The sequence below is a fragment of the Chelonia mydas genome, chromosome 1 (genome assembly GCF_015237465.2).
Source record: "Chelonia mydas isolate rCheMyd1 chromosome 1, rCheMyd1.pri.v2, whole genome shotgun sequence".
NCBI classification, from domain to species: Eukaryota; Metazoa; Chordata; order Testudines; family Cheloniidae; genus Chelonia; species Chelonia mydas.
The window spans coordinates 52332706-52345595 of NC_057849.1; the positions used below are offsets into that span (position 1 = coordinate 52332706).

At 42.0% G+C, this 12890-nt stretch overlaps 1 long non-coding RNA gene across 2 annotated transcripts; it reads left to right on the forward strand.

Annotated features, from left to right (window-relative positions):
• The first annotated feature begins 2127 nt into the window (after window positions 1-2127).
• On the forward strand, window positions 2128-8806 carry LOC122462020. 2 transcript variants are annotated; one of them, XR_006284344.1, is made up of 3 exons: window positions 2128-2260; window positions 8177-8406; window positions 8657-8806. It is a non-coding gene; the product is annotated as an uncharacterized LOC122462020 (long non-coding RNA). The 2 variants fall into 2 exon arrangements; XR_006284343.1 differs by having other exon boundaries at window positions 2139-2612.
• The last annotated feature ends 4084 nt before the right edge of the window (window positions 8807-12890 follow it).

A 12890-nucleotide genomic window follows, 5' to 3' on the forward strand; every position in this document is an offset into this window, starting at 1 on the left:
ATCTAGGTGGCATTTCCCTAGTTTGTTTATGAGAAGGTCATGAGAGACAGTATCAAAAACTTTACTAAAGTCAAGATATACCACATCTACTGCTTCTCCCCAATCCACAAGGCTTGTTACCCTGTCAAAGAAAGCTATCAGGTTGGTTTGACACTATTTGTTCTTGACAAATCTATGCTGACTGTTATTTATCACTTTATTTTCTTCCTAGATGTTTGCAAAATGATTGCTCAATTATTTGCTCCATTATCTTTCCGGGTACACAAGTTAAGCTGACTAGTCTGTAATTCCCCAGGTTGTCCTTATTTCCCTTTTTATAGATTGGCATTATAAATGCCATTTTTCCAGTTTTATGGAATCTCTCCCGTCTCCCATGACTTTTCAAAGATAATCGCTAATGGCTCAGATATGTCCTCAGTCAGCTACTTGAGTATTCTAGGATGCATTTCATCAGGCCCTGGAGACTTGAAGAATCTAATTTGTCTAAGTAATTTTTAACTTGTTCTTTTCCTATTTTTGACTCTAATCCTACCTCATTTTCACTGGCATTCACTATGTTAGACATCCAATCGCCACCAACCTTCTTGGTGAAAACTGAAACAAAGAAATCATTGAGCACCTCTGCCATTTCCACATTTTCTGTTATTGTTTTTCCCCCCTCACTGAGTAATGGACCTACCCTGTCCTTGGTCTTCTTCTTGCTTCTAATGTATTTGTAGAATGTTTTCTTGTTACCCTTTATGTCCCTACCTAGTTTGATCTCACTTTGTGCCTTGGCCTTTCTAATTTTGTCCCTACATACTTGTGTTATTTGTTTATATTCATCCTTTGTAATTTGACTTTTTGTAGGACTCTTCTCTGACCTTTAGATCATTGACGATCTCCTGGTTAAGCCAGCGTGGTCTCTTGCCATACTACCTATCTTTCCTGCAGTGGGATAGTTTGCTCTTGTGCCCTTAATAATGTCTCTTTGAAAAACTGCCAACTGTCTTCTTAGACTTGCTTCCCATGGGATCTTACCTACCAACTCCCTGAGTTTGCTAAAGTCTGCCTTCTTGAGATCCATTATCTTTATTTTGCTGTTCTCCCTCCCTACCATTCCTTAGAATTATGAACTCCTATCATTTCATTATCAACTTCCACCAAAGTTGCCTTCCACTTTCAAATTCTCAACCAGTTCCTCCCTATTTGTCAAAATCAAATCTAGAACAGCTTCTCCTTTAGTAGCTTTCTCCACCTTCTGAAATAAATTTTTTTCTCCAATACATTCCAAGAACATGTTGGATAATCTGTGTCCTGCGGTGTTATTTGCCCAACAGATGTCTGAGTAGTTGAAGTCCTCCATCAGCACCAAGAACATAAGGTTGTTCTTATTTGCTGACTTGTCCTAATTTGCTAAAAACTACTATATGATGTAGCACATTCCTACATATAGCAGTTTCTTACACCATTGGGTGTGTGAAATTGCTGTCTGTAGGAATTGGCTACCTGCAGCACAGAGAGGTAGTTATCATTAGCAGTTACTGATACATTACATTTGTTATCATTAGCAGTTACTGATACACAAGTTTGTTCTTATTTGCTGACTTGTCCTAATTTGATAAAACTGGACAGTGGTGTGGGACGGGAGCATAAAGTGTTCAGCTTCCAAACAACCCTGCCTGGATTCATTGTAGTGGGATGCTGGACATGTGGAGGATAATTTAAACTCTTGATTTCCTTAGGGTTCACCTTCAATATATACTTCTATGCTGGTGCGATGTCTAACCATTACAGATCATCAATTCAGTGGGCAGGCACAGGCACCAATGCACTTGTCCTGTCGCCTGGACTGAGAAAGTTTCTGATCAAAGGGAGCGTAGATTCCAGCAACCTCCTGGGGTAATATCTCATTGGAGATGAAAGGGCTTGTTCAGAAAGAGATTCAGAAGTCTGTCTCCATCCAGGTATGTGTAGCAGGATGGTTACCCCACATCGGCCCTGAAGGGGTTAAAGCAGCCCTGGAGAGGGCTGCAGCTGGGGAAAAGCTAGGCTGATTGGGGGAAGCAGCCCCAGCTGGGCCACACCCCAGTCAGGCCCTAGCTGGCCCTATAAGAGAGCTGTGGGCCAGAAGCTAGAGGAGTCTCACTCTAGCCCTGGAGTGGGAAGGGCTAGCTGCCTGGGACCAAGGTACCTGAAGTAGCCCAGTGCTGGGGAAGTGTAAAGGGAGCTCCAGCCTGGTAAACCCCTAGGCTGCAGGCCTTAGGAAAGGCCCAGAAAGGTACTGGGACTGCAGAGGGGCAGCATGAGGATAGGCAAAAGCAGCAGGTCCTAACCCCTTGCCAATGATGAGTGGCCTTTACAGACTGCAGTCTGCCCCAGTGACTGGGGGCTAGATGATGACTGGCAGTAGCCACTGAGGCAAGGTGGGTTTAGAGGGTTAGGGGTTCCCCCTGGGAGGGGAGACCCAGAGTGTGGTGACACTTCCAGGGGGCAGGACCCCAAGGTAAAGGGGTACTGGGGTTTGAGAGGAACATGGGGGCCAGTGGCAGGTGATCCACTGGCCTGCAGAGGGTTCTCTGAAGGCTGAAAAGAACTAATTCCCAAGATGACCAGCAGGAGGTGCTGCACTGGTGAGTTGCTGCCCTGCTACAGTATATTTTATTCTTGGGGAGCTGGAGAGAAGTATTTTTCATTTCCTGTTTCCCTTACTGAGGGCCATCTATGCTCACCTGACATTTTTTCTGGCAGAAGCAATTCCTATCTATTTATTATAGGGTCAAAATATGGCTGCCATCACACAGAGGCATTAGTGGTGGTGGAGGTGAGAAGAGAGCCAAAAAGTCCTTTCCCTCCCCAACACCCCTATGCATGTGGAAGCCATAATGTTGCGGCTGCCTAAATACCCTGATGGCAAATGGGTAAGAATGGCCCTACTGGGTCAGACCAAAGGTCCAGCTAGCCCAATATCCTGTCTTCCAACAGTGGCCAGTGCCAGGTGCCCCAGAGGGAATGAACAGAACAGGTAATCATCAAGTGATCCATCCCCTGTCACTCATTCCCAGCTTCTGGCAAACAGAGGCTAGGGACACCATTCCTGCCCATCCTGGCTAATAGCCATTGATGGACCTATACTCCATGAATTTATCTAGTTCTTTTTTGAACCCTGTTATGATCTTGGCCTTCACAACATCCTCTGGCAAGGAGTTCTATAGATTGACTGTGCATTGTGTGAAGAAATACTTCCTCTTATTTGTGTTAAACCTGCTACCTATTAATGTCATTTGGTGACCCCTAGATCTTGTGTTATGAGAAGTACAAAACAACACTTCCTTATCTACTTTCTCCACACCAGTCATGATTTTATAGACCTCACTCATATTTCTCCTTAGCTGTCTCTTTTCCAAGCTGAAAAGTTCCAGTCTTATTAATCTCTCCTCATACAGAAGCCATTCCATACCCCTAATTTTGTTACCCTTTTCCAATTCCAATATATCTTTTTTGAGATGAGGCGACCACATCTGCACACAGTATTCTAGATGTGGGCATACCATGGATTTATATAGAGGCAACCTGATATTTTCTGTCCTATTATCTCTCTTTCTTAATTATTCCCAGCATTCTGGTCATTTTTTTTGACTGCCGCTGCACATTGAGTGGATGTCTTCAGAGAACTATCCACAATGACTCCAAGATCTCTTTCTTGAGTGGTAACAGCTAATTTAGACCCCATCATTTTATATGTATAGTTGGGATTATGCTTTCCAATGTGCATTACTTTGCATTTATCAACATTAAATTTCATCTGCCATTTTGTTGCCCAGTCACCCAGTTTTGAGAGAACCTTTTGTAGCTCTTCGCAGTCTGCCTGGATCTTAACTATCTTTAGTAATTTTGTATCTGCAAATTTTGCCACCTCACTGTTTACCCCTTTTTCCAGATCATTTATGAATATGTTGAATAGGACTGGTCCCAGAACAGATCCCCGGGGGACACCACTATTTACCTCTCTCCATTCTGAGAACTGACCATTTATACCTACCCTTTGTTTCCTATCTTTTAACCATTTCCCAATTCATGAGAGCACCTTTCCTCTTATCCCATGGCAGCTTACTTTGCGTAAGAGCCTTTGGTGAGGGACCTTGTGAGGGTAGGGGCAGAAGGCACTGCAAGCTATACTGAACACCCCATAGGAGCCATGAACTGTGTGGAGTGTATGCTGCTACACCTGTTCTGTACTGGCGAGGGCAACCCTCACTCTCCAGTGCTCCTGGTGGCCCCAGGGCTTCCCCTGGCTTCCACCAGCATAAACACCCCTCTTTCCACCATTTCTTGAAGATGTACCACTTTCTCCTCCACCATCCCATTGCTCAAGCTTCAGAGACATAACTGAGCCTGCAGCTGGTAAAGTGCTCATGATGTCTATAAAACGTGACATAAGTTGATTATAACTGTTGCTGCTGAGGATCTCAAACTCAGACAAATCTTAGTGGGGAGGCAGAGTTCTACTGAAAAACTGATGTGGTGTTTTTGGTGAGGTGAATAGCTCTTTAGAGGTTCAGGCTTCTCCCACGAATGAATAAATAAGCCAGCAAAGCAGCCTAACAAAATAAACAAACCTACCCTGCTATTTACATTAGGAGAATAATTGATGCTGTATCCTGCAGCTGACAGAATGTAATATAAACAAGTATTGCACAGAAAATATTTCAGTGCAGTGTTTTCCATGGAAATTGAAATTAGGGGGTGTGTTCAAAAATACCAGGGGAGGGGTGAGACTGTTTGGGCAAAGGTGGGCTCTATGGCAACATAGTAAAAAATGAAAAATATTTCATGACCATTTTATTAGATTTAACTCATGGTTTTTAAATCATCACACAAATTGAAGTTGGCTATGCAAGCCTTCTATGAAGCACTATATCCACATCCTTCTTGTTGTAATTTTGCACAACTCTGTTAATGAACTTCTCAAATGCAGTGCATTCATTTTTGGTGGCTTCTCATGTGTCAGGTACTTCCAGTCCTTCATGATATACTCATGATCAGGCAGAAGGCAACTTCTGTCAGAGCACAAAATTCTATTCAATGAGGAAAAAATGGCCAACTGTAGCTGCTGTGACTGGGAGTAGAAAGAGATGAATTCCTACTTTCATTCCAGGAAACATAGCACAAAAATTGGGTCAAACCATTCGTAATGGTAAAGAAGAAGTTGAAATCAAATCTACATTTGTTCATCGTATGATATTCTAGCCTGTGTTCAAATTCTCTGTTCTGGCCTGATCACATGGCAGCCCCATTGCTGGTAGTGCGTCACTCCACTCAACTGTCCATGTTTTACAGGCATCTGTTAAAGCTACGTAGAGGTTGATGAAATCCAAAAGTGCTTCTTGTAGAGATGTAAGAAGCAAGTCAGTGTACTTTACTTTTTTCAGCTACTTAAACACTTCTTGTCTCCTTCATTTAAGGAGTTAATATAAGTGCTGTAATTAGTCAACTTCTGAACTGAAGTCTTTTGCTTCTTCCAGTATGTTTTCAATGGATATCTCTGATTGATCCAAGTGTAGCTTCCACTGCTGGACAGATCTACTACTGTTGAGGCAGATGCCTGGATGACTTTGTTTAATGGCCCAAGTGGTTTCAACAGTAGACTTACAAAAGAGAATGGTGATTGTCTTCTCTAAACTTAGTAGCAAAACCAGCCTCACTACTTAGATATGTCCCATCTTGGTAGATACTTTCCAAAGCCAATAATGGTTGCAATAATTTTAAGATGACAGCCAAGGATCACTCATGAGAAAGCCAGTGGATTTTCCCAGGTTGGACTAATTTGAACTTCTATCCCAATATATTTTCTATATTTTCCAAGACATTCAGTCCTTTTGTAGTCTTGCTGAAAGAGTATAATGAAGATATTAAATGTATGGCTTTTTAAATACCCTTTGAAGATTCTGCAGCTTGTACTAGCGCTAGTTGGTGTAGATGACCTCTGCAGTGTGTATTGGAGAGATTAGAGTTACACTTTTCTCTGAGCAAAGCTTGTACTCCACTATGTCTTCCAGAGAAGTTTGCAGCTCCATCAGATGCAGAAGCAGCCATCTGTTTGGGGTTCAATTGACAAGCATTTCCATCTTCTAAGATGGGGTTGTCAGAGATACAGCAGATGTATCTTCTATAACCTGAACATCTAGAAATTCATCTACTGAATGTGGTGAGAGAGTTCTTCACTTTTTCAACTGCTGGTCTTTCACTATTGTACTTCATGCTTCTAACCAGTCAGCTGAGTTTCTTGCAGCAAGATAGTGAGCATTTGTCAGTCGTTGTTGGAACTAGTGTCCAACTTCAGGATTAACAAATGACAATGCACTTAACATTGGCCTCCAATTTGTGTGTGTGTGGTATCTCTTACTTAAACAGAAAGTATGATGTGACAGCCATGTTAACATAAACTGTCTTGGCATTCTTAACAGTCTCATTAAGTACTTCTAAAATTGGCTTTGACAATGACTGGCTTATGAGGGTTTCTGCATGTCAGTGCTGTCCAGAGGATTGGTGTTCTGCAGATTTTTCACATAGTTTGTCAGCACTGGCTTTGCTAATCAGTCTGGCAAACCAAGCTCCTCCACTTCTACTATATAAATCCATGGTATGCTCACATCTTGAATACTGTGTGCAGTCCTGGTGACCCCATCTCAAAGATATATTGGATTGCCGGGGTTTTGCCCTCTGTAACCCTCTGGCAGCGCCTCACCCTTGGGCTTAACCCTAGTTCCTTCCCCCTGCTCCCCATCCCTGATTTTTCACTTCAGCCCCTATCCTAACCCTGCCTCCAGTTGCTTGACCCTGGCCACCCCACTCCTTTAACCCCTGTAAAAAGCAGTTAGCAGAATCTTATGGCTAATAAGGGCTGTGGCTTCAGCAGATGTTACTGAACATGCTCAGTACACCATAAGTAGCACATTCCTACTGGGAGCAGTTTCCTGTACTACACTGGCTGCACTGCTGGGCACACTCTTCTGGCACTGCCAGGGCTTCCACATGCCCACCTGGTAGGGTTGCCAACTAATTGCACAAACGCAAAGACACTTGCGCCACCCCTTCCCTGAGGCCACACCCCGTCCCACCCTCCATCCCCCTCTCTCTGTCCCTCACTTTCACCCATCCTCATGCCCTTTCACCAGGCAGGGGATTGGGGTGCAGGCTCTGGGGGGGCAAGTTTAGGTGCAGGAGGCAGCTTGGGGTGGTGGGTTGGGGTGCAGTAGGGGGTGCAGTGTGCCAGATCTAGGGGACACTCACCTTGGGCAGCTCCCCTAAGCAGCAACCTGTCCAGGCTGCTCCTAGGTGGAGGCGTGGCTCTGCATGTTGCCTCCTCCCACAGGCGCCATCCCCGCAGCTCCCATTGGCTAATGGGAGCTGCGGAGTCAGTGCTAGGAGTGGGGGCAGCACGCGGAGACCCCCTGCCCCCTTGGGACCATAGGGCCATCTGGCTGCTTCCAGGAGCTGGGACACAGGGTTGGAGCACACAAGGGTGGGAGGGAGGGAGTTGGGTGTGGGAGGGGGTGCAGGCTCTGGGAGGGAGTTTGGGTGCAGGGTGCTGGCTCTAGACTGGGGCAGGGGTTTGGGTTCAGGAGGCAGTCAGGGGGTCAGCGCTTACCTCAGGCGGCTCCTGAAAGTGATCAGCACAGCCCTCTGGCAGCAGCTCCTAGGCAGGGGGCCCAGGCACTGCTTCCCACAGGCACCGCCTCTAAAGCTCCCGTTGGCCAGGAATTGCAGCCAATGGGAGCTGTGGAATCGGCGTTGGAGGTGGGGGCAGTGTGCAGAGACCCCCTGCTCCTCCCAGGGCCGTTCTGGCCGCTTCTGGGAGTGGTGTGAGGCAGGCAGGAAGCCTGCCTTAGCTCCACTGCACTGCTAGTGGTGGCAGCATTGTTTGGGGGGGCCCCTGGACTCTTTTAAATCACCTGGGCCCATGGGCAATTGCCCCTTTGCCTCTCCATGCCCCCGTCTGTGGGCCTGGCTGTTCCTCTTTCATCAAGAAGACACAGGCTTCTCCCTTGCTGCCTGGAACCAAGAAAACCTCAGGTCGTGGCTACATCTCCCCAATCCTTAAACATCCTAGTTTCTATGTCTAGATATTTTTTTCTAAATGTCATTGCAACCCCATTTCTGGGGTGACCCTTTACAGCTTTGCCCCTTCTCACAGCAAAATGCCCAGGTTTGTTGAGCACACTTGCCAGATCTTCACCAACAAACACCACTACTAGCACTCCTCCCCAATGCATGCCTTATCCGGAATAAATGGTTACATGAAGGGCAAACCATCCCCCAGAAAGCCAGTCATTAGAAACCTTTGGTCAAATGCAGACAGGCAACAGCCACTTCGCACAAGTGCACTTCAGGTGAAGACCCCAGATTGCTGCTGATTAGTGTCAGGTCAGTGGTCAGTGTTGGTTGTGAATTTTCCATCAAAACTATTTTTTTGACAGAATTTTGTTTTGGGGGCTTTATTTTGCAAAATATCTGCTTTGTACAGAAAATTTTGATTTTTAATTGAAAAAGAAATGCCCCAAACCCAAAATAATTCAACTGAAAACCAAAATATTTCAATGTGGATCTGCTGCCACAGTGCCTCATAGGTGTTGTCATTCAGTTGCCTCATTTCCCTTTTCTCCTCATTGTCCAGGTTCCCCACACCGATTACATCTCTTGCGAGGCAACATCTCCTTCCATCAAGGGAGACCATGATAGTACATATGAGATGAAGACCAACCTAATGAATGTGACCCCCCCCCTCGAGTTATATAGTAATGATACTTTTATTCACAAAAGGAATGCAGATGTAATTATTAAATATTGATGATTAAATTGCTCTGAAAGCTTGGGCGCTGCTTTCCTCTTGATCCTTTTCATCAAATTCTCAAGCCATTATTTTGTAGCACTTGCAGGTTCAGAATACAGACCAAGACATGATTATCTGATGTCATGTCATCTGTCATTATTAAACAAGGTACTTATACACATGCTTAACTTTAGACACAAAAGTGGTTCCATTGCATAATTGATGTCAAAGACCCAGGACAAGGGATCAATTTTCATGGGATTATGTATGTGCTTAAAATCAGGCGTATTCTTGAGTACCTTATTGAATTGGGATTTTATCTGTTAAAGTCAGTGATAGAGTAGCTATACTTAGAAAAAGAATTCTACAACGAAGTGGTTGATTATGAATAATTACCATAATTCAACTAAAAAACCCAGAAATAACTAGACATTTGGCTACTTAAAGTGCTTGGCCTGGATAATGATATTTCTATCATAATGTAAAAGTGCTATTAATAACAGTAATTGAATATTAAGAACTCTTCTAACAGGTTCAAGCCATTACAGAAATAGTGTTTCATTTGTAGAATATATGGAATTGTGTAGATTTTTTTAATATCCAGTTCTTGGGGGTTTGCCTGTGAAAACAGAAATTTAACACAGCATGATATTCAAATCTCCTTTCACCCTATCAAGAGAATTAAAAACAATCTTGATTAAAATTCAAATCCCATAAAATGTTTGCCATGTAAAACAAAGATTTACAGTGTAGTAAAGTGTCTAAAAATAAAAGTGCAATTAAAATATCAATTGAATTTGAAAAATAGCCAAGCAAAAACAATAGCTAGTTCTCAGTTTTCCTAATTAGATGCTTTCTTTTGAAAGTGTAAAAACATAAAATTACCTGTTTATAAATGATCACCATTTTCTTGTTACTAACCAAAACACATGCTATCAGGATGAAAGACTGATACTAATTGCTTGTTTACAATTATTTTAATTTGCCCAAGATAAGAACTTGCCTATTTATTATAGTAGTTTCACTACACTGCAAGATCTGCCAGGATTTTTATCATAAGAAGCTTTTTGTTGAATCTTGGCACATGAGAATTTTTTTCTCATTTTCAAATAAGGTTTTGGCTATTTTCTGAGATATGGGCCAGATTTTCAGCTTGTGGTTCACATTCAGCTGTATTTATACTTTTAGCCCCCAATCCTGGAAATACTTATGCACATGCTTAACTTTATGCATGCAAATTGTTGCACTGAAGACAATGGAATGACTTATGTACATGAAGGTAAGCACGTTTGCGCTTGTGGGTTCACAGCATTTAGCCCCAGTTATAAAAACTTATACAGATGCCTAATTTGATGTAGACCTGTGGTACACACACAAATCAGGCCTTACATGAGTGGTGAGAGAAGAATTTAAATTCAAGTGTTTCTTTTGCATCTGTACAATTCCTAAAATTAGTATTCAAAGTCAGCTTCAGTGTGAACACTGAAATTTGGCAAAGTATTCTTTTATAAAAATAGGTTTATTGATTTCTTGGTATTAAAACAATAGTAAATAGGCAGATATTGTGAGTAAAATAAAAATCATTGCATTGTATGAATTTGAATATTTTCTTAAGGGCTTTTCATTCAGTATTGATAGTGTTTGACAGAGGATGTATTCAAAGTTTCCATTGCTGCCTTTAAGCATGCAGCAAGTTTAATAAACCTTATAAGGAAATCAGATGTGGCATTGCATAAATTACATCTTACCAAATTAGAATTTATTATTATAGTTTTCATTTTTCACTCCTTCTAATTAATAGATCCCCATCTATATTCTCTAGGGCCCTGTGGCTCTCATTCCATAGAGTTGCCAGGTAGCAAACACCTCCATGCTGCCACCTGGCAACAGCTGTGACCTGCTTGTGCTCCATTACCTGCAGTGGACACAGACCACAAGAAGTCCCACTTTGATGGGTTCCAACATGAGGCAGCCTCATTGCTCCTGATTGGCTCCCCAACCTATATAAACCCAAAGGGACTTTTCAGAAAGTGTCTAAACAACAGTGTGCAGCTCTCTTTGGTCTTGAATGCCTGGCTGAGACCTTGTCTTGATTTGGACCTCCTTTCCTGACCTGGACCGTAAAACCTGACTTGGTTTCTGATTCTTGGTATTGACCCTGGCCTGGAACTTGATTATGAACTTCTCTGCTAATCTTGGCTTCCGATTTGATCCTACTCTGACCCTTGGTCCCCACTGCCCTTGTCAGGATCCTGACAGTCACTGAAATGTCAACTAATTAATTTCAAGACCTATTTATTCAACTTTATCTTAAATGACTGATCCAAAGAATATAAAATGAATTAAAACAAATGTATTGCAAATGAATATTAGAATATTCTGGGAGTTTCATTGTATTCTAGCCATTTGGATAAGCAAGAAGAGCCATTACTTTTGTTGTGGTTTCCCTTTGTCTGTTTTTAGTGTATACATGGGATGGCTGCCTTCTTGGCTGACGTTCTCGGGACTGAACCTAGGACCTCCATAGCTAAAAGCATGCTCTAAGGAGTAAAGGCTCTGTAGCTGTAGGCTGTAACAATTCATATTCTCTGTGGATTGGCACAGAGGGGAACTTTGAAAATGCATTCACTAGTTACAAACACAAAATAGAATTTAAGGTAAATCTGTATGTATTGGGCAGCTTTCAGTTTAGCAGAGCATGCAAAACAATTAAATATTACTGTCTCCTTGATCCCAAGAACTATAATGGCATGAAAGTATTTAACATTGTTACCTTGCTAGTAATATATAATTAAAACACATCTTAAATCAAATTCTGTCAACTCTTAACCTTTTGCCCCCATAACTGGTATTTTCCAACACTTAGTGTGTGGAATATGTAGCTGCCATTGCCAAGAGTTTAATGTATACTATCACTTAATAAAAGTAGTTCTGAAATAAAATCTTCAGTAACATCACAAAGAGTTGTATCATGGCATTAGTGCAGGCTTTGTCCATTAATATCGGAATGCTGCTTTCTTCAGGATTGATTTTTTTTTTTTATGGACACTGGTGTAGTTCCAGCTGTTAAAAACTTTCATCTGTGGTAACTGAGCTTGAGGAAATACACCACATTACTCTTGCACTTGAGCAGTTGATCAGAAAGCCTTATCTACAGTAACTGTAGGTGAGTAGCATGCATATGCATAGTCACTTAGAAACTTGTCTGGTCTACAGACAGTGTGCATGGCACTGAAGAGTCATGAGATTGTGGATTTACACGGTTTATAGTCAGAAAATGCAATAAAGTATTTTTAATTATGTATCTGGAAATATTCTATGCTAGTGATGTTTTTGCCATACTGACAATATACATGTAATCTGTCTATGGCTGTAGCTCTCAACCTTTCCAGACTACTGTACCACTTTCAGGAGTCTGATTTGTCTTGCATACCCCCAAGTTACACCTTACTTAAACTACTCGCTTACAAAATGAGACATAAAAATACTGAAATTCCTTACTTTCTCAGATTTATAATAAAATCAATTTGAATATCAATATTGTACTTTCATTTCAGTGTATAGAGCAGTAAACAAGTCATTGTATGAAATGTTAGTTTGTACTGACTTCACTCGTGTGTTTTATGTAGCCTGTTGTAAAACTAGGCAAATATCTAGATGAGTTGATGTGCCCCCGGAAGACCTCTGCATACCCCCAGGGGTACATGTACCCCTGGTAGAGAAGCCTTGATCTAGGGAAGAAATGGGTTAGAAAGAAAACCTTATCACAATACTTCATTTTCCATTTAATTGAACGTTTTGGTCCTATGTAATGACAAGCAGATTAGACTGAACTTCACACAAATTACTACTCTAAATATTTGTATCCACAGTGTAACTGCGTATGGCATCTACACTGCCTACATAGAGACATTTGCAGCCTGTTAGATTTCAAGAAAGGAAATTTTGCAGAATGATATATTCTCACGAACATAAAACAAATAGAGGAAATGTGCAAGATGACAAGAGAATCTTAAGGGACATAATAATTAAGGCACAAGTAAGATAATTCAACTGGAAAAAATACAAGAAAGAAGAA